The sequence below is a fragment of the Pyxicephalus adspersus genome, chromosome 2, assembly GCF_032062135.1.
Source record: "Pyxicephalus adspersus chromosome 2, UCB_Pads_2.0, whole genome shotgun sequence".
Lineage (NCBI taxonomy): Eukaryota > Metazoa > Chordata > Amphibia > Anura > Pyxicephalidae > Pyxicephalus > Pyxicephalus adspersus.
This window is the reverse complement of record NC_092859.1, coordinates 94,492,488-94,513,941: the sequence shown is the minus strand read 5'-3', so window position 1 is coordinate 94,513,941 and position 21,454 is coordinate 94,492,488.

Here is a 21,454-nt window from a genome sequence, read left to right as displayed (position 1 = left end):
GAAATAGTTGTTGCACATATATTTAATTACTGGGATTTTTTTTTTTTAATCACACACATAACTTAATGAGTCATTTGAGTGACTTATTGGACGGTTCTGTTAAAGGTTTTAATCTGCCAGGAAGGTGGCTTCTCCTCTGCTGTCTTTTTAGCGAAATCAAAGTTAAATAAAAATGACAAAGACAGAAAAAAAATATTTAAAAAAAAAATCCACCAGATAATCACTGATCTTTTTTTTTAATAACTGTTTTCTGTCCCAATAAGTAAATCCAGTGTCCGTCAAGTTGATTAGAATTGTACATGCACAGAGACTGATCGCTGAACCTAAATCATCAAGTATCATTGCTACACCAAGAATATCAAGTGTCTGCTAGATGCCCAGGTTGAAGAGGGTAGCCTCCTTTGCTTCCCAGGCCCAGGTGATCCTGATGAGCGAGACAGAAGCATGAGGGCACCAGAGGAGAACAATTACTGATGAAAGAGCATAGATAACGATAGCTGAGGTCTACACCTTGCTGCCAGATGAAGTACAGATTGGTGACCAGAGGCAGGTCATGTAACAGGCTATGATCAACAACTTGCTGTCATGTAAGGTACAGGACATAAACAAAAAAGGGGTAAGACAAGGGGCCGCGGTCAGTAACTTGTGGGTGCAGGTGCAATACAAAGCACAAAGATTTATATTTTTGAAGAAGAACATAACAAACAGCTTGTATTATACCTGGAAAGTTATCGACTGCATTGCAGGGCCAGTGCTAGAGCATCCCAAATAGGACAACAACCCACACCTTCTCCAGGGCCCCATCTGACACAATAACAATAGTGCAGGCAGCTGGAATGCTATGCATTTGCAAACCCCTATTTTATATTTTCCCAGGGTGCCATTTTGTTTAGGACATCCTAGTATATAGGGTACAAACAAACCTGTTGTCCCGACCCCCTAAAAAATCAGCATGTGGCAAATGGGTAAGAGAACAAAATATGAACTTTTCATAGACCCAAATGTAGAAATGCATCAGACTTTTTATACTGCTCTTTCTCTGGTCAATTGTAGAGTTTAGTGTGATAATAAAAATTTAGGGTATTTTACACACACATATATATATATATATATATATATATATATATTTATATATATTACCAATAATTCTTTATAAATCATAATACTAGTATAAATAATAACTTGGCTCTATAGTGGTTACTAAACAAAGATGTCAGTGACAAAAAACAAGTCTGGTGAAAACAAAACAATAGATCACCCTGTGGAGGAGAAATGTAATAGACTGAATTTACTATTAGGGGAAGATTAAGTGCCCATGGATCTTCTGTTAGTTAATTATGCTCTTGTGTCACTTACTTTCACATGCAGAATTCGCAGCAGAACATTCCGTTTTGAATATCATACACAAAGTGTTTAGTTTGCTTACTGCTTATTTTTCTTGACAACTCAAGCCAGAATATCAAATCCCATTGGCAACAAATACCTGTCTGGAGGAAACAAAGAGAGTTGTGTTATTTATTTTCATTATAGAATTGCTTGTAGTTGAAAAAAAAATATGTACCTGTCAAGTTTTCAACATTGTGCTGCTCACTGGGGAAGCGTGTAATACCACTGTGATTTCAAAACCTGACTGACAATTCATGTTAAGGTACTAAAGACAAATCAACATTTTTTTTTTCTTTTTTCTCTTTATTTGACAGTCAACAGTTTGAGACCTAAATGGTACTTTGATGCTCTATTCTGTTATGAACTGATGGAGGCCTTGTAGACCAGATGAAGGATATTCTTTTACCCATTTTAATTAAACTTTTTTTTTATTTTGTCTTTTGTTCTATATATAAATTAAATATTACAGATGACAGTGCAGCTTATCACTTGATAATCACAAATAATGGTAATACAGAAGTCCACAGTCACATACTGGCATATACATTGCAGACATTTATTTTATATGATTGTATTTCTCTATATTTCTCTAAATATACCTTTAGTGAGTTAACAATATCTAAGCATTCTGTAAAATGTGACTTGGCATTGCCTTACATTCTATTCTGTGCTCAACTTAGAAAGAATATTAAAAATTAGGTATTTAATAATGTGAATGTCGTGAACCTGTGATGTAAAGAACTTGTAGCGTGTCTCTACATGTAGGATCTCAGCTGTCTGTTATGTCTGCTCCTCCTGGTGTTGGTGGTTGCAGAGCATTTAGTAGCTGGCGGGGGTCTGTTTTTGTGCCCTCCTGCTGGACCTCTGGTTGATTTTGTGGTCCATCATGGTATACATAGATCCTGCTGTCAGCTTTGTTTCGCTGTTTGTTCCTTTCCTGCACTCTTTTTTATTTGACTTTATCACTGTCCCCTATATCCTGGGATGTGCATACCTGATACTTATATGTTCAGCTGAACTATCCACATTCCCAGACTTTGGTGCATGGCACAGATTGATGTTGTGAGGTTGTATAATCCTAAATTCCTGTATCATGTTCTTATTTCATTTTTCACTATTTATCCTGTCCAGGAAGTGTGTTTCTAGGTCCCTAGATATTACTAGCTTCTATTTTTGTATTCTTGCACTATATCCTACTCTAAATTACTCTTTATTTCTTTTGTCAGTCTATCTGTTACCTAACATTGTCTTAGCCCTACCTCTAACCCAACTTCTTGGATCTGATCAGGTCTGACCTGACCTTGGTATGTAATTTACTATAGTGTATATAAGGGTAATGAATTATTTTTCTATCACATTTTTATTTCTATCTTGGTCCAAAGCTTTTTGAATGGTCATTAGGTCATTGAATGGTCATTAATGCAAGAACATTATTCAAAGGAATCACCTGCTTGTATGACAACACAGGGATGAAAAATGTGTTTATTTACTTTTGTGAATCCTTTACTTTCAAGATCTCCACTCATTTCATGCTTCATCTTTATTACATAAAATAAAGAGACATAGGTTTTTCTTGACATACACTTTTAGGTTTCTGAGGGAATTGGGAGTTGCTTGTTAACCTGATGTCCTAGAGTGCCCTCCAACAGTGGTCATCTGTTTTTAAAAGGGACAAAACCCTTACAGAGAACACAACGCTGCCACACTCTGGTAAAAGTTTAGAAAACCATTCTAATAAAAGATTTTTTTCATCAATCCCTAGCCTATCAATCCTTATAGAAGCTATAAGCTGTACTTGTTTTCCCCTTCATTTCCACCTTAGTTAATGTTAGTTCTTAGTAGGCTGCCGTTAATGTTCATGTTATTTAAAAAGCAGCAATAAATGAATGTAGAATTTAGTATTTTTCACTTCCACGCAATATCATGTGACTTGTCATATGTAACCTACTGAGTGACCCCTGGAATTTTATAAATAAAAAGCAGTATATTACAAGTAGCAAACAGCAAATTATTAATATGCATATAAGTGAGCTACTTTACCAGTTTTGTTCTTATAATTCATCAATATCTTAATGCACAGCCACGTCCCTGACTTCCCTTTTCTCCACTGCACTTTAGCACTACAGCTTGGTGAAAATTGTATTCCTAGTCTACTAAGTATATAATAAAAGTATATCCCCATTCCCATGACCAGTGAAATCCTCACTCTGTAAATGTCCAGTGTTGAAATTAAAGTTCTTTGAACTACACCTATGCCTTATTATCTCCTACTATTAATCCTCTCTTACACAATGCAAGATGGGGATTACAGCATGTCAATATACAACTCAGTCCTGTTATTTAGCAGTGTTTAAGATAAAAAACATACAAATACTTAATACATTTAACTAATATATAACTAAAATCAATAGAAGTTTATACCCCTTCATGTTTAGAATAAAAAACTTTAAATGCCAAAAATGAATTGGGTCTCATTATCATTGAACTTCTACCAGCATCTAATCAGATATGGGCTGAATCTTTTTGAATTAATTCAGTCATCTTAAAAAGCATAACTATGGAAAATCATATATTTTATCGTTTATACCTAAGATTATCTACAATATGCATTCAACAATTGATTATGCAATGGAGATTGTGACATGAATTTATTAAAACATAATTTGAATTCCACTTTTTATACTCTAAAACGCTATGCTAGTAAATGTAATTATGAGAAATAAAATAAGAATTTTCTTCGTTACAATGTCTGGCTCTTCACTGATTGCAGTAAATTATAAATTATGCAGTCAATGTAGGCCAACAAAAGAAGACATCTTTAGATCTCAGTCAAAGGTAATTACTTAAGTCGGCTGAATGTTCCCTTTTCATAGAGTGTGATCTCTTTTTGACAGCTCACACTGACAGATGACCTTCTCAGCAACATTCTTATCCTCTGGATCATGAACACTGTGCTTCTCTCACTGAATATCTCTATATATTTGTGACACTAAGCTTTCAAATACAGCTATTGACAAATCAGAACATCAGTCTAAGTACTGGTCTTCCTATCACTCACAATAAAGTAGCTATCACTTGTGGTGTTGTAGAGCAAGCACATCTCTGAAAAATGAGTTCTCAGCAAGTGCTAATTTGACACAGCTCGCTTGGCTTCCCATAATTGCTCTGTCATTGTCAGTTGGCAGTTCGGGCTCATTCCTGGAAGCTGTGCCGTACAATTGGACACAATTACTCCCATTTACCACCACCATTATGGCACTGATGTTGCCCAGTCCGCATATTGATATGCCTCATTAAACCTTGGTGCAGGCTATTAATGAACATTGTTAGCATTTCTCTTAAACTCTTTTGCCTCTAATAAACAGTCAGTGTTCCATGAAGGAGTATTGCCATCTTTCTGATATGCTATTTATTATTGTACGGGGGAAGGGCTCGCTGCAATAGAAACTACACAGATGCTGTGAGAAAAATATATGGGTAGGTCAGTAAAAAATAGCAGTGATCAGTGGAACCATTTCCAGCTGGGACATCCCACCATTAACCAAATGACCTTTTCTATCCACAAAACGACAGAAAGGATAAACATGATAACCCCAGAGTAACCTAATCACAGCATGCTTCTCAAGGTTTATAAGCTCCGATACATCTCCTTAACCCTCTCCTACCCCCAGGTGGTGCTACATGATACACAAAAAAATGATTTAGCCCTGGGTCCTCAATCCATCATGTCCAGCATATTTCAGTGTGCATTTATATTCAGAGATAATTATGTGTTGATCAGAGAAGTCAGCCGCTGTCACCCATGTAGCAGGCACACACGCAGTGTGACATAGGTGGTAACGATTGCATATTCTTGAGCTGTCATGACAGGGACAAGGGTTTTATTATGTGTCACTATTCCTGTTAGAAAAAAAATATATCATTTTGCACACAATAGCAGTAATGAACCCAAGCATTCTTTATTAAACCTTTTTTTCATGTGTTCCCTTTGACCTAATATATGATAGCTTATACCATTTCAAGTATGAATATGTATTGTCTAAATATGGGTACTAGCAAACAAACCAGTTACACTTTACTTTTTCCTGAATGAGGAAATCGTAAGTTTGGTTTACGTTCAAATTTAAAACAACTTTGCTTTAAAAAAGAGACATAAAATCTAAACTTTATTAGGAAAATGTCATTCTTTAGATGCAACAAATGTACAACAGCTGCAGATCACTAAAGAAGCATTTATTAACTAAAAGTATTTCTTAAGCAAAAATCATGGAGTTTTTTTTTTATTGTTTGGAAGTAGTGACTGTGATAAATCTAGATTTTGAACATTTCTAAATGTTCCAAAACTTTTCTGTTATCTTACAAAATGAGTATACCCATTTTGTATTCACTAAGAATTGTTTTATTGTGGTTTAATGTACTATAGTGATCTGTATGTGAGTTGTCTATTCTGTTTACTGTATTTTGTTGAAAATAAATAATAACAGTAATAATAATAATAACAATAACAATAATAATAATACAATGCATCCCAGCAAACAAGAAACATGAATTAAAAAAATATAGCATATAGTTGAAACAATCAATTAAAGCAAACCAACTCAAGATCTACCGAATTACAAGACATTTAGTATTTATTGAAGATTGATAAAATAATTTGTAGAAATAAACAATTAAGTGAACATAGTCATCGGCAATACCAGAAAAAAACATGGGTATTCACATGGGTATACATAGAAAACACATGACTCTATTCAAGAAAGAAAGGGAGAATGCAACTATGCAAAGAAAGATAAATCATGAAAAGGGAGGAAGAAAAAAGATGTAATTCCCTAAGTAGCATGGACCTAGGGTTTGAGCTTACTCTGGTGTACTTAGGAGACTTTTATATTGTGCTAAGTTCTAAAACTCCTGAAACAATGTGTTGCCAAAAGCCTGGTGATGTAGGCTAGAAGTAAGAACTTTCTTTAGAATAAGTTATTACCTTTCTTAGCAACAAGCTTATTAGCAGTGGTAAAATAAGGTGGTAAAATAAGGATCCTCTCCAGAAAATAGTGCATTAACTAGGGAAGTCATTAAACTAGCTTATAGTCCACCTCCTGAAAATTACTACATATGGATAATGTCTGCATCAAGGAGAGAATTCTAACATTCTGCTCTGGAGAGAAAGTGATTCCCAAAACCCACTCTCATCTGTCGAGGATTGTAGATAAAATTCCCTCAAGGGGGCAAAATCAGAAGCTGATCCATGTGTAGATGCCTTATATAGTAAGACAAAAGACAAAGAAGTATAGACTCTAGAAAGTGTAAGAGCTAGAGGGCCCTCCAAAGTACCAGTCTGTAAAGACTTTTTATAGTATGTAACATCATGGGCACCACCCAACTGGACTGATGAATAGAGTGTATAGCCCTATACAGACGAGGTGACTAAAGTTAGGAACAATTAGTTTTGGAGAAAAAAAAAAGGTTGCCCAAAATGGAGGGGAAAGTGGTGATGGAGTGGGTGAAATATTCAGGAAATGTCCACTGACAGATCGACAATGTAGGTCCAATGGATGGGTGTAAGAAAAAAAAGAGGGCAGTTTTTTTAAAATCCACAGGACCACATTTAGGAGGATAGGTAAGAATACATCTTCCATGGTCCCCAACAGTTTTATAAAGATGAATGGCAGCAGCAGTCTACAAGCCGATACCATGTGCCTGGCCCTATGGGAAGGAGAAATAACAGGAAGGCTTAAGCTCCCATACAACCTAGGAGGACTGAGTAAACATAATATATTTTGCCCAGTGAACCAAACAAAAGAATGCAGAAGGTAACTGAAGGGGAAAAGTTGGGTGCAAGATTGGAGTAGTGATGTTTTCTATTTCCTTCTGTAGAGGAAAACAAGAAAATATTATTATATTAGGAGTTATTGACCTAGAAGTGATCTATTTGTGAGTAAATATTAGGAGATTAATAAAAAACTGTGAAATCTTTGATAACTTAGTGGAAGAGCTAGCATAAATTTAAGAGGATGACCATGAAACATCTGCCTATTTTAGTTAAGAGCAGAGAGACAGAGGTGAGACATGCAATGTATCTAGGTCAAGGTCCAGAACAAAATTCAAATCCTCTCCCAAAATCACCATGCCCATAATAAAATAAGGGAGACCATCTACAGTATGATATCACATAGTGACTTGTTCAGAGTTTGGGATGAAGACTGTAGCCACAATAACTGGTTGATTATGTAAAGGCTCTAACAAAAGCCATCCTCACCATGGTTTATGTTCTGGAAATCCCAGGGAACTCTAATAAAAAGCAAAATACTGACCCTCCTCGTTCTGAAGTCAGCAACACAACTGTGCCAACCCTCTCGAAACACACAAAAAAAGTAGCTTGGGAATCCAATCCCTTGGTCCCTCAAAATTCATCTGGTAAATAAATACTATGCTTTCTTTGTGCTGGTTCATGTCATTCAGGACAATGCTCTGCTAGTCATTTAACATTTAGGGAATCAACAGTAACATTAACTGTACATTAACTTCTATAACCAGAAGCCCCTAAGACTCCACAAAAAACAAAAAGGAGGTAAGGGGTTAGTAAGGGAAAAAAGGAGAAGGGAAACAATATATAAGAGATAATCCCCTAGATTGTAAGCTTTTCGGGGCAGGGTTCCCTCCTCCAGTGTCACTGTCTGTATATGTCTGTCATTTGCAACCCCTATTTAATGTACAGCGCTGTGTAATATGTTGGCGCTATATAAATCCTGTTTATTAATAATAATAATAATAAAATGAATTTAAAAAATAATCCTGATAGGAAAAAAAAACTATCCTACACCTATAGAGGGAGGAGGAAATTGTTAAATTGCTAAGAATGCAAAACAGAACAATGGAGGAGACATCCACAGGACTCTGGCTAATGTAAATATTTGTGAATAAAATATACAGAACTATTCATATATAATGTAGGATTCCATAATCGTAAAACAAATCTTAGGAAGCACACAAGGTAAATAGGTCAGATGGCTAGGTAGCATAAATGACAAATGTTAATAGACTGGTAGTCAAGGGTAAAAAAAACTGCGCACTATAAGGTAGTAGACTTTTGTATAGCATGCAACTTAAAATCTGCCAAAACAATAAAACAGAAGGACAAAATCATAACATATCATAACATTGCATCCATGTGGCCCAGTAAAACAAAAGCAAAGTTCAAAAAAACCTAGGAGCCTAGAAGGTGTATATGGTGAAGCCAGATCACCACAGAATCAGGCTTAGCAGTAAGAGAACAGACGATGAACTAGTAGACTAGGAAAAACCCTAGTCAATGCTCTAATAAGGAAACGCTTTGGTGCTAATTGGACAAGTTCCTTGATATTAGAAATGACCAATAGCAATAGAGAGGTAGTCAGTGTATAACAAAGCAGCATATTATGCAGCAGTAAAATCTGGGATTGTCTGTTGTTCATAAATCAGACTAAGCAGTGTGTAAAGTGTAAAAAGGAAAGGAACAAGTGAAAGAATAATGGGATAAGGCCTATGCTACCTTTTTTTGCAGCAAGTATAGGATTAGCATAGATTTTTTGAATTTTAGTTAGCAGAGGGCAGACAACTGTACCGGTTATTTACTACAAAGAAAATTATAGTCCTACCAAATTTAAAAAAGCTTTAAGGTTTTAAAGAAGAATATCTTTAAACAGTTTTAGCATAGAATGAAGTTTTCACCTCTAATGTCTTTCTGGCCCAAGACATTCCACATTCCACAAAGTCCAAGGACCATGGCTGATACAGTATATAGGCACACAAAAAGAAGAAGCCAGTGATAAATGAGCACGATCATGCTCTCTTGGCAGACAGTGGGGAAATATGTAAGGCACGTTACCTTTGGAGCCCCATCCACAAACTTTTTTTATTTTGTTAGTGAAGCGTCCCTCAGTATTGTGTGTGCATGTACAGGCCTTCCACTGGAGTCATAAAATAAATGCCTGGCCCTTCTCTTAATGACTGGTCTAGAGCTGGATTATTCACAAGGCAACTGAAGCCTCTGGCCTGGTGGATGTCCAAGTTGCCTATCTACAACTTTTATATTCTAGCAGTAGACCAGGGAAATAGGGCTGTTGGCTAGAGCTGAATATGTTTCAGTCACTTCATAAAAAAGGATGGACTTAAAAGCCATTGGTGTCTTAAGGTATCAGTCCCATACAGACACATAGAGAGTCTTCTTCTGTGCCTATCACAACCCTTATCAACTGAAATTATTGGGGGATCAAAATGTTTACCTTGTCTATTGATCAGTTTGGCCTCATGCGACCTCTGGATAATTCCCAAAATAATCCCTTGCAATAACTACCACGGGTTGCTTCAAAATGTTCCTTAAGTCATATCCATTTATTTCTGTATTTTGTATTTTCTGCCTTTACATTCTATGTCCTATGATAAGCTGTCTGTCTAGCGTTTGTCACTGCTTTTCTTTTTTCATAAATAAGTGATCTGAGTTGCACTAATAATCAATATAAATATATAAAATATATATAAAATTAAAATTTGGGAAAAAAACAATTTTATGTGAGTATGAGCATTCATGCAAACTTCTTGTACATAGATGTCTTGATGGCAATTGCAGGGCCATTAGTTCTGTGGCTAGGGAGGGGTTTTAGGAGAAGAGATTCCTCTGTACCACAAAGATTTTTTAGTTACAGCTGCTTTTTCTCAACTCTCTGATAATTGGTAAGCTGTGCTCTAATTAGGACAAAAAGCATGCAATGGAGGGAAGTTTTGACAGTTGGAGCTTTGGTGAAAGAAATAAGCTGTGTAAGTGACAAGGTATTCTGGAGCTCTGAGGAGACAACTGAATACAGTGTCTTCTGTGTCGCTTGTCCTGGGGTAGGCCTGCTGCTTGCCATATTCTCCTGAGAGCTTCACAGAATACTTCCAGCAAAGCATTACTGCTATGTTAAATAGAATTTATTACCTCAGAGAGAGTCCACCTTAGAACTGTTTAATAAGGTGCAATGTATGTAAAGATTTCAGTGTCACCATTCATATTCAGTCTGTTAAATGTTTCAATGGCTCTACATTACGTAAAAGTAATATAAAGTGTACTGTAACACACAATACATAAATTTCAGTACACCAAAATGGAAAGGTGTAATAATATTCCTATACAGGAACAATGTCGTATTTGTATAAATAAACCTGTTTTGGGGTTTATGTATACAGGCCAGCCACTGTATGTAAGCACAAAGAAAGCTGGCAAATTTATACAATTACATAGTCAATGTCTAATGATGGATGACCCCAATGATTTCAGGCTTCCTTCCCAATATAGCACCTAAAGGAACAAGTTTACCGAGACCTGTGGAAAATCCAGTCCTGATAGAAGGATTATTCACACAAATATCACTTAAATTTTGTACACAATGTTTTCTATATTGTATTCATGGAGAGTTGGATTTTTTGTTAAATGTTCTTATTCATAATCTCCAGAAACTCATCTCACTCTCGTATTTATCCACAAATGCTAAAAAAAAAATTTTTCATTAACCACCTATTTGCTTATGTGACCTGCCATTGTTGGCCTGGTTTACCAAATTCAGCTGAACGTTTGCATTTAAAATATTCTGAATCACTGACCCAGAATAGATTTATAGCTATTGGGTGTTCAGCTAATTGCCACAAAACAGTTATCTTTATGATTGTTTTAGGTATGACTGAAACTACTGACACCAAAAGATCAGCTTTACATCCAGGCAATTAGCATTCTTTACAGTGAATTCAGCAATGGCAGTTTAAGTAATCTCCCATTGGTAGGTCACCTACTGTAACTTTTATTAAGTGAATCCCAACAGTTTTTTTTTATTTATAAAGTTTTTTTGTCTTCCTCTTCTGGTTTCTTTCCACAGCAAAAATGATTAATAATTTGTGAATCCTGTGAATCCATACACACGTCATTTATCCTAGAAAACAGCATGATTTAACCCATATCGTGTCACCAATTCTAGTGTTGCTTACACAGGCCACACCAAGGGTTATGGTTATATCCCATCATATGGTTCTTAGCAGTCCAGGATACATCAATCAAAGAACAGCTGACAAGAAATTATTACACACAACTATGTACTTTGTGACAATAAAACCAGAGTGCAGAGTGAAAGATGCATGCCTAGGGGTTTGCAACATGGTGGCACTTTGGACCAAACAATGCCCGAGGACAGAAGGAAGCCTAGGAGGGTAGGGTTCTGATGACCCACGTCAGTGGCTGTATTGCCCATACCTGCTCTGTTCACAGATCTGGATGGACTCCTTAGGACCACCAAGGTGACACTACTGCTTTAAGTATAACGGTGACTGCTCTTTTATTATGCCTCTATTCTGCTCATTTCATAGGTAAAGTGACCTAATACAAATTGGTCCTGAATAATAATAATAACCTTTGTTTGCCACCTTATTAGGGTTATTTACAGTGGGAGATGACAGGTCGTTTGCCTTAGAAAATCCAGGATCTGTAAAGACATGAGCTCCAGGATAATAATAAGGTTCTCTGATCGGTGACAGTGATCGGTTCTCTGACCCCTATTGCAGTACAGAAAGCTACATACATTATACTGGCTCTGTACGGGGTTAATAATGATGATCTCTGATTAGTATAATGACTTGTACAGCATAGTGCGGTAGTGCTATTGTGGTGAAGTTATTAAGTATTTTTTTTAGGGAGGAACGGCAGAGAAAGTGCTAAAATAATAAAATGTAAAGACCAACTGAATTATCACTGAACATCAGCTAATTATTCTGTATCTCAGAAATATTAAAACTAATACCTTTAGTATTGAAGGTTTAATTCCTTACAGTTTATATTTTTTCTAAAGCATTTAAAGAAATGCCCGTCCCTCACCTTCAGCTGCAGTTAGATATTTGCTCTCTGTGGGAAAGCAAAAGTCCAATGGGCCCCCTGCTGAATCAACCCTATAGCTCTTCAATGAAGAAAAGCACATGTTCCATGCTGATTGAAAAGCTTGAGCTCTAACTCAACAGGTGGAATGTCGGACCTCTACAGAAAGACCACTGAGTAGCAAGAACACTATGTAGCATTATGGCAAGGGACAAACCTTTAAAAGGACTGTAAGGCATTAAATATATTTTGTTTTATTGTACCCAGAATGTGTTTACGTGATTTAAACTAACATATCACTGTCTCTTTGTTGCAGACCTACTAATAAGAGTATATTACATGGGAATAGCTGTTGCAGCTATGTCTGTATAAACAGCATGGTAATAATTAGCTTTTTCATACATATTTTCCCTACTGTTTACTAGTAATCAACTTAAATTCAGATTTTCTTCCAGCATAGGCTTTTACAAGGATACTTGCATTTTTTTATTAGCGAAAACCAAGTTTTTACATAAGTCACACCTTCTGATCTGACAATGTGTCAAGAAAGGTATTTAGGTTAAAAATATAATAGAAAAGGGTGGTATTATGTTCTATTGATAGGGCCTTTTTTAATTTATGGGGTGGTTAAAACACAGCATTTACTAGTTGCTGACTCTGTTCTTGGAGCTACCACTGATTCACAGCACTGTATCATGTAAAAAAATAAAAAACAAATATAAAAAATAATAAAAAAAATATAATAAATATAAAAAAGTACAGTTTGTGCCGAAAACCTTCTCACAATAGATTATACACATTTCACAAACCCCCTATATACATAGAAAAAATAAAATGCATACGGGTAGTCCCCAGGTTACATATTTTCTTAAGTTGAATTTGTATGTAATTCATAACAGGTACATTATTTTATTAAATCCAGTTAGGGCAGATGTTTGTCTCAGCATATTATTAGGCAGTGTGGTGTCAGTTACTGTATAAAATCCTCAGTGTGAGTTAATCACAAACAAAGCAAAAAAAAAACCTAGATCTGCAAAAAGAAACAACTGCAGTTTGTCTTGGTCATTAAAGAGTGACAAGATGTTGCAAAACAGCTCAACTCTTAAGATCACCCATAATGGGTGTCTGTAACTTGGGGACTACCTGTACACTGGTTAGGCCTGTTATGCTTAAAACTATCCATTTATGTCCAGTTTTACACTTGCTTAATAATCCGTATTTTCAGAGAAAACACTTGCCAATGCCATGTATCTCAAGCACATTCTGGCCTAGAATTCTGTCCACTGGCAAGTTTTATATTTGCTTGAGAATCAGCAGTTTTAGTGAAAAAATACATGCCTGTGCCCCAGAAGATTTTGGACTTTTGGTCTTGCTATTTAAAACAATCCAGCAACTTGTCAATTTTACATTTGCTGTATCATCTGGGAGTTTGATTAAAAAATGTATTACAGTAGGACAGTTAGCAGTAGTGAGAACAGAGACAAACTCAGTAAACTAATGGCCATTTTCTCTTTTTTCAATTTCAATTTTTTTAAATAAACTTATCAGACTTGTTGCTGCTACTGTTGTATGTAAGTCAATCAGATTCTCTCTGGATAAACAATGTTATTTCTTTAAACAACATTATAACATAACATTAGCCAGATATAAATATATATATATATATATTTTTTTTTTCTTAGGTGGAACTTAATTGGATGGTGTGGTTTGGGCTCTTTAATAATTAATAACTATGACACGCACCTGCATGTGCAGGGGTTACATTGTCACCGGCATCTATTCGTAGTGCTGCTCTACATCTCATAGCACAAAGCTGTGCAGTGTAAATAGAGAGCAAAAAGCCACCATAGAAGGGAAATTTTTGGCAAATTAGATGTCTCTTCTGCTAAAAAAAACCCACACGTGAAATTCTATTCTAAATTCTCATAGCTTTACCTCAAAAGAAGTATTTTGAGGAAGTTGTAGAGGTTAACAAGTGCAGAGATTGAATTATGAAGTTTACTTTTTAATTCAGTTTACTTGAAGTTTACTTATATATGAAAATAAATATTTGCTTCACTTTTTCAACTATGTGAAAAGCAAATTCCATTTTACTTTAAATACTTAATTTGCACATACAAGGATAATCGATTTGTTTTTGAATATTCAAATGTTTTGAATATTTTTGAATATTTAAACCCTCATTTCTTAAATTAGCATAAACGTGCCCCTTTTTCAATTGCAATGACCATAATGTTAACCATTTTAATCCAAGTTTACTGTATCAACCACATACTGTATGTGCAAGTTGATCCCATTCCTCCACATTTGTGCCCCTTACAAATATATCTGTACTTTTCTGTATTGTCTGTGATTCTGTAACATACTTTTTTTAAAAGTTAACTGGAGGTTTTCTAATGCTTTGTACCATAAAAAAATATGTATCTCTCTCTTGAGTTTACTTTTATCAAGAAAAGTGCAGTGGGACCCTAGGGTTTTTCCAGAAGTCTTTAGCAATTTCTTACTCTCAGATATTTAACCACTGACACCAATGACAATTTTAGCTGCCTATAAGGAAAGCATTTTTAACAATGATCCCTGATCCCCAAACAATATAAGGATTCATTCTTACTGACCACCAATGAAAACAGCTTTCACCCCCTGAACAGCAATCTAAGGAGCATACTCACTGACAACCAACGTGAGCAACATTTTTACCACAGACCACCAGCATAATGGGGAACTTTTCCCTGACCATTAATGTAAGTGTTAGGAAACGCTTATCTGGCTGCCGATCCAGTGCTGTGTGCCACCGCCGAATCACACCGTTTTTATTCTGTTCTGAAATGTCACTTGAAGCAGCAAGAACAAAAAGAAAATAGCAGCATCTCCTGCTTCCCTATAGCCATGCAGCCTGAGATGTACCATCTTGGCATCCCGAGCACACATTTTAAGGCTGTGCACAGCTAAAGAGTATTTTAGGAGTAGATTAGCCCATTGCTTCATTCTGCCCTGATATTGGCTGGGACTTTATAGTCCTTCTGCTCACAGTCATCTGTAGCCTGTTATAGTGTTAACCTGGGCTAACCTGCTTGTTTCTGACCCTGTGATTGTATGCTGCCTGGGCCAACCTTTTGCCTGTGACTCTGCTTTGTCTTTGCCCTGGGATACCTCGTCTGGCGCACTGATTATTCCATGTATGACCTCTGGCTCTACATTCTAGACTTGCCTCTGCTGGAATCCCTTGTACTGCATTATCTCTGGGCTCTTGGTCCTTTGTCAGTCATTCCAAAAACAACATCCCATGTGCTGGGACATCGTAACTAGCCTACCAAGGCTAAGCAGGCTTGCTATAGGCAAATAGTGCATCATTAGATTGGGGGAATGGGGTCTGGTGAGCACTGGTGCTGGACCAAGGCCTTATAGTAAGGTGTCATTACCCTGATCACTAGTTTAAAGGGGTACTTCACTGGCAGTCAATGTAAGGGGGCACCTTTTTATTGAACTTCAGAACAAGCAGGCCTTTAGCCTCTAACATCCATTGCTAGAGAACACTTCAGTGTTCATTGCCCTTCTTTATTTTCTGAACATTATTATTATAAGTTTTATTTGTTTAATTTTACTATGATTACTGAAAATAGTTTAGTTGTATAAAGCAGACCTGGGTGTCATATTTGGTTAGCCTCACTCAGACTTACCCAGGTTTAGTCCTAGACTGTATGATGAATCAATGTTTTTAACCCTCGTCTTGTCAAGTACCCTAAGTATTCTTATTTTTGTCATTTTGAGTTAATTGCAAAGCCCCTAACTATGATATTATCACAAAGGCTGCTTAAAGGGGAAACAAAAGGTAACTTATTTATTTGTAAAGGTAAACTTTAGTCAATTCTGCCTCTAGTGGATTACATACATTTATCAACAATAACTCTAATATGCCATTGCGCTGCTCAGTCTTCCAGTACATTAAGGTCAGATTTTAGGTCAAAGACATCCTGTTGGGACTTTATTCAACTAGCTATCGCTTTGTCATCTGCAACCTTATTCATCCCAAATTCTATATGATTTGTAAACAGGTTTAAAGCAACTTTCACAACACTAATGATTCCTAAGGCCAGTGGCAATCTTAAACTATTCAATATATGAATCATTAATCAGTAGTCTTTGGGCTCAGACATTCCCTTAAAAATTCCCAACTTTGTGAATCACTGCTGATTGCATAGATGTTCCATACAATGTGGTTACTACATTTGTATACTTATTTAGAAGGTTGCTAATGTGTTTAGTTTGCAGGTCTAGATATTTACTTGTCACACACTACTTTAATACCACATGCAATTCTAAAAATGTAAAAGGGACATAATATAATAAAAATAAAGCAGTGGTAAATTGGAGTGTTCTATATTAGTTCATGTTCTATTGCTTGAGGACTGTTTTCTAGCTGCCAGGTTGTAGCATGTCTTCAGCTTCCATTTTTTAGCTTAAAAGAAATAGTTGCTTTCCTTACTACTTCTGAATCATTACTTGAAATATGTCAAACCAAACTGTCAAAAGATTCTGTATCCATTAGGCATAATAGCTATTTTAAAAGCGCATAACTTTGTTTGACACTAATATTACCAATAATTAGAACAAATAATGAAAATTCCACTCTGCTGGTAATTTAATTGATCCATTTCAGCAATCTTCACCAGGTTTTTATTTGCTGATACACCCATAATTATTAAAGTTGATTGTTAGATTTTTAAATTGTCTTTTCTGGATAACAAATGATAAGCAGCTTCCACCTACAAACCATATTCGAATATTAGACTATATAACTATTATTTTTGTGGCTGGGGGCTAGTAATATGTACAGAAGGGTAAGTGCCTAGATGGAAATAGCTAGGAGGATACTCATAAAATAAATAGTTATGAGCAAACTGATCCACCATTCCATGATTAAACGTACATAAGGACTATTCGCTAGAGGATATCATTTATCTCTATCTGATTTGTGTCATATGATTGTCATATTGTATGTGCATGATGTTGATGATGATAAGGGGCTAGTGTCTGCTGCTGCTAGTCCCACTAAAACTTTCACAAGCACCCCTGTAGCATTAGTACTATTACAGCTTACAAAGATTACAACGGAAGTCTACTGCTATGTGGAGGTCCACACAAAGTTATGGGGGCTCATCAGGAACCCCCTTCATTTCATTTATGTGCCTGGCCTCGTATACAGTGGCAGCTTCTCTCGAGCTTTGATGTTTTCAATGGAACACCTAAAAGAAAGCGTAGGAGAACTTTTCCTCTCTCTGTTGGGTGTCACTGTATCTGAGTTCTCGTAAGTGTAAGAATGGTTGGAATGAGAAACATTTGCTAAAGATGACTTGGAGAAGAGGAATATTTAACTATATATTTTCACAGCTTCCCACTTATTGCCTTACTTATTGGATGTTATCGTTGAATGTGGCATTTTGGTATATATAGGAAGATATGTAAACTCACCAACATTTAGTTTATGTTTAACACATTTATTATGAAATGCTTTGTCAAAGAACACGAACATTTCAGGGTCACACAATGTCCCTTCTTCAGGGGAACATAGTGACCTCCAATGTCATTATGCGTTAAGGAAGAGGCCCTGTTCTGGAGAGATCTCTCGCTACAGTTGTTTGCACAGACAGTGATGCAAAAGATATTTTTTTTAACAACATCTCAAATGCATAGCCTGTACTTGGAAGCACTGCAGTTGACAAACATTGCTCTGCATCAAATGTATCCCTAATTATTTTGTGTATCCCAAGAAGTGTTACTGACTAACCCAATATAATTTTATTTCTTTTCTAGAAATATTCCATTCTATATAAAAAGAAACAGTACATATTTTTTTATCAAAAGTGCTGTAAAATAATATGGTTGTACAGACAACAAGCTTTTGGCGGGAAGATGACCCATATTATAAGGTATTTAGCAAACATCCAATGCTGTAAGTATAGCGCCCTATATAACAGAGAAAAGTGATATTGATCTACATTATAAGCTTGTATGTACAGGTCTCTTTCTTCTATCTTTTTAGCCATGTATGTTCCTGCTGTGTAATTGTGTGCACTAACCATTTCAAACTGATTGTGTATCTCTATTACTCTAGCTTGTAGAGTAATTGACATAGTAAGGCACCAAAGGATATGATGACTACTAAATACATATTTAATACCAGTCAATGATAATAATGATTGTAGCAGTACACATGAAAAAGTTAAGATATGTTTTACTCAATAAGAACAAAACGTTTTCGTTTGGAGACATAGATTAATTGAAAGTAGTTCTGTGACCTTTGCTATACTGGCAAAGGTTGGGTTCACTGTAGTCAATTTCCAATCAATCTAGTGAGGTTAACTACACGTGCCACAGTAGGAAATGAAACAATTACTAACAAATTTTATAGGGATAGTCTATCAAATGTAAAGGGTAATAGGAAAAGTAAATGGAAATATTTCTAAAGTGAGAATTTAACTGTTAAACCGGTATACGATAGGTTTGCCATTACTGTAACAACATTTCCCTTCATTGTTTTTTTCAGTTTTGAAGATCTAGTACACAATAAAATATTTATTAGTTATCTGACAGATCAGAAAAATATTCAATGATAAATGCATGTAATTATGTAAAATCACAAATAATCATGTTTTGTTTACCCTGTCTTTTATATATTCAAACATTTTTTTTAATGTTTTGTATTGATTGATTCATGGCTTTATTCATTGATACACAGTCAAAGGACTTATGCAAGCACAGCATAGCAATTGTGTAGAATGACTATGGCATGAGAAAAGAAGATTTCACTGGGTAATAGTCCATGTGCATCACTTAGCAGACACCTTCATGCCAGCACTTACATAAGAAAATACAAGGAATAGCACCATGCTAAGGTTGGAGCAGCCTATTGACACACTGGCTTCCTACTTCTACTAACATCTGCCATTTCTGGTGACAACTTAAATATGTGGCTTGCTAGCAAAACAAGAAAAAATCTAAATTGGTATATCTATGTTTTTATGCAATGGAATCTCTCTTTAGTGTAATGCATTGTGCATTTGAAGATATTTACCTACAATATAACCTGTTTACCTGTAGTGATGCATACATATTAAAATGTTTTGATTTTGAGTATTTGCACGGAGGTTTGTCCGGTGTCTAGCAAGAGTATGAAATGTATGACTTTTGGGTGCCTGTATCCTGTCCTAATTTTGCACAGAACAAGCATACTAAAAATATTTTTGAGTACATTTTCCTAATTTGATTATCAACTGTTACAGTTCCTTTTTAGCCATTAGACAAGTCTTAATGCTTAAACTAAACTTGTTGGTACTGTAGGTACAGTTTTTACTATAATCAGCAAGTATGCATAGCACCTTAGCCTGTGCAGCCATCCTGCAGGGATGGGTGCATCCTAGGGAGCGCCATCATCCATGGAGATGGCTATTCTGTATATTTATTGGATGATGTAACCCCTACGTGTGCAGAGGAGTTACATTCAACCATGCAGCTGACTCTGGCATACATATGCCATGTAATTTAGAGTTAAAACAAAAAGGCACCAGGAGCCAGGAAGTTAGTTGTTTTTTTGTGTTTTGTTTTTTACAAAAAATACATTGCATGTCAGCAGTACAGAGTGCAGAGCCACCAAATATAGGACAAAGCCCTCCACACAAGTATCAGACTGCCATTATATGTCTTTAAATAGTAAAACGTTTTGCACTGTTTGCGTAACATGCGTTTGCGTTGGTGTTAGGTGTTGTGATTACCTCTAATTTGCAGAGAGGAGATTGCCAACCTGGTAACAGAAACCATCCCACACAAAGTGAATGGTTAACTATTTCAATTTTATTGTTGGGAAACTCCAGTTTATATACATTATTACACAGGAATTGTCCATCATCCAAGACCATCTGCAAGCCCTCCACAACTAGCTTTCTGTATTGGCCCTAGCTACTCTCTTGCAACAAAATCTCGCTTAGAACACTGCAAGGCCATGTGTGAAGATAACAGATATACAAGAAGTTGCAATTTAATATCAGAAAAACTATCCATGTTTAAAAATTAAGGAGCCTTCCAACTATCATATTAGAAAGATGGCGGCGTTTATTAACAAAATGGCTCTGATCAGGTCAATCATTTCTTACAGTTGGTAGAAAAGGGGTTTTGCAACTCCCCTCACATACTGTGCATGAATTTACGTACTCACTTCTAGCAGAAAAGGTTGATAGTTTGCTTTTTTTTTATGTATATCCTGGTTTCTGTGACACCGAAGCTAGCCGGGGTGGGACGGGGACGGGGGGTATGAATGAAGGCCTAGCACATTAACAATGACAAAACCCCTTCCATCTATCCTATTCATATTGCTACAATATCATCATTATATTTTATGTAGTAGTCAATAAAAACAAAAGGTTTTTTTTTTTGGGAGACATAGATTATTGGAAAGTAGTTTGTTATACTGGCAAAGATTGTGTTCACTGTAGTCAGGGGCTAGATGCACTAGTTTTACTAAAAAATTAATTGTTTGCATATGCTTCTCTAATAGTGATGTTGAAAATGGAAAAATGGTTGGATCATTCCACTCTGATTGGACCACCATTAATCTCTACCCAAGTATTTGCAACAGGGCCACAACCATTTAGAAGGCAAAAATGTGTGTAAAAACAATCTACAGAATCTGCCTACAAAATCTTCTACATTTATTAAATTCAGAACACACACACACACACACACACATATATATATAGTAGTATAATAGTCTTTCAGATGAAAGATATAGCCTCCTGGCAAACATAAACCATCTATCCAGGTGTGCTTTAAAACCAGCGCTTCTCTCTACACAGGCCAAAAACTCAGAGAAAACTGGCTCACCCAATCACACAGTCCCCGCTGCTTAGCACCAGGTGTTCTATATAGGCTTTTGGGCCTTTGGAAAACATGGGACCAGGAATTGGAAATCTACCCCAAGCTACTCTTGCAGATTTCCAGTAAGTATTGCCAGGCCCAGGACAGAAATTTTAAATATCTAGCAGGGAAAGCTCCAACTTCCCTGCAAACAAATTTCTGCTGGTTTCACATCAGTAGTGAAACCACTGAAACTGCAGTCCCACAGTCCAGTACTTTCCTATTAGCACAGCTGCTCTCTTTGTAACTGTATTATAATATATATATATATATATATATATATATATATAT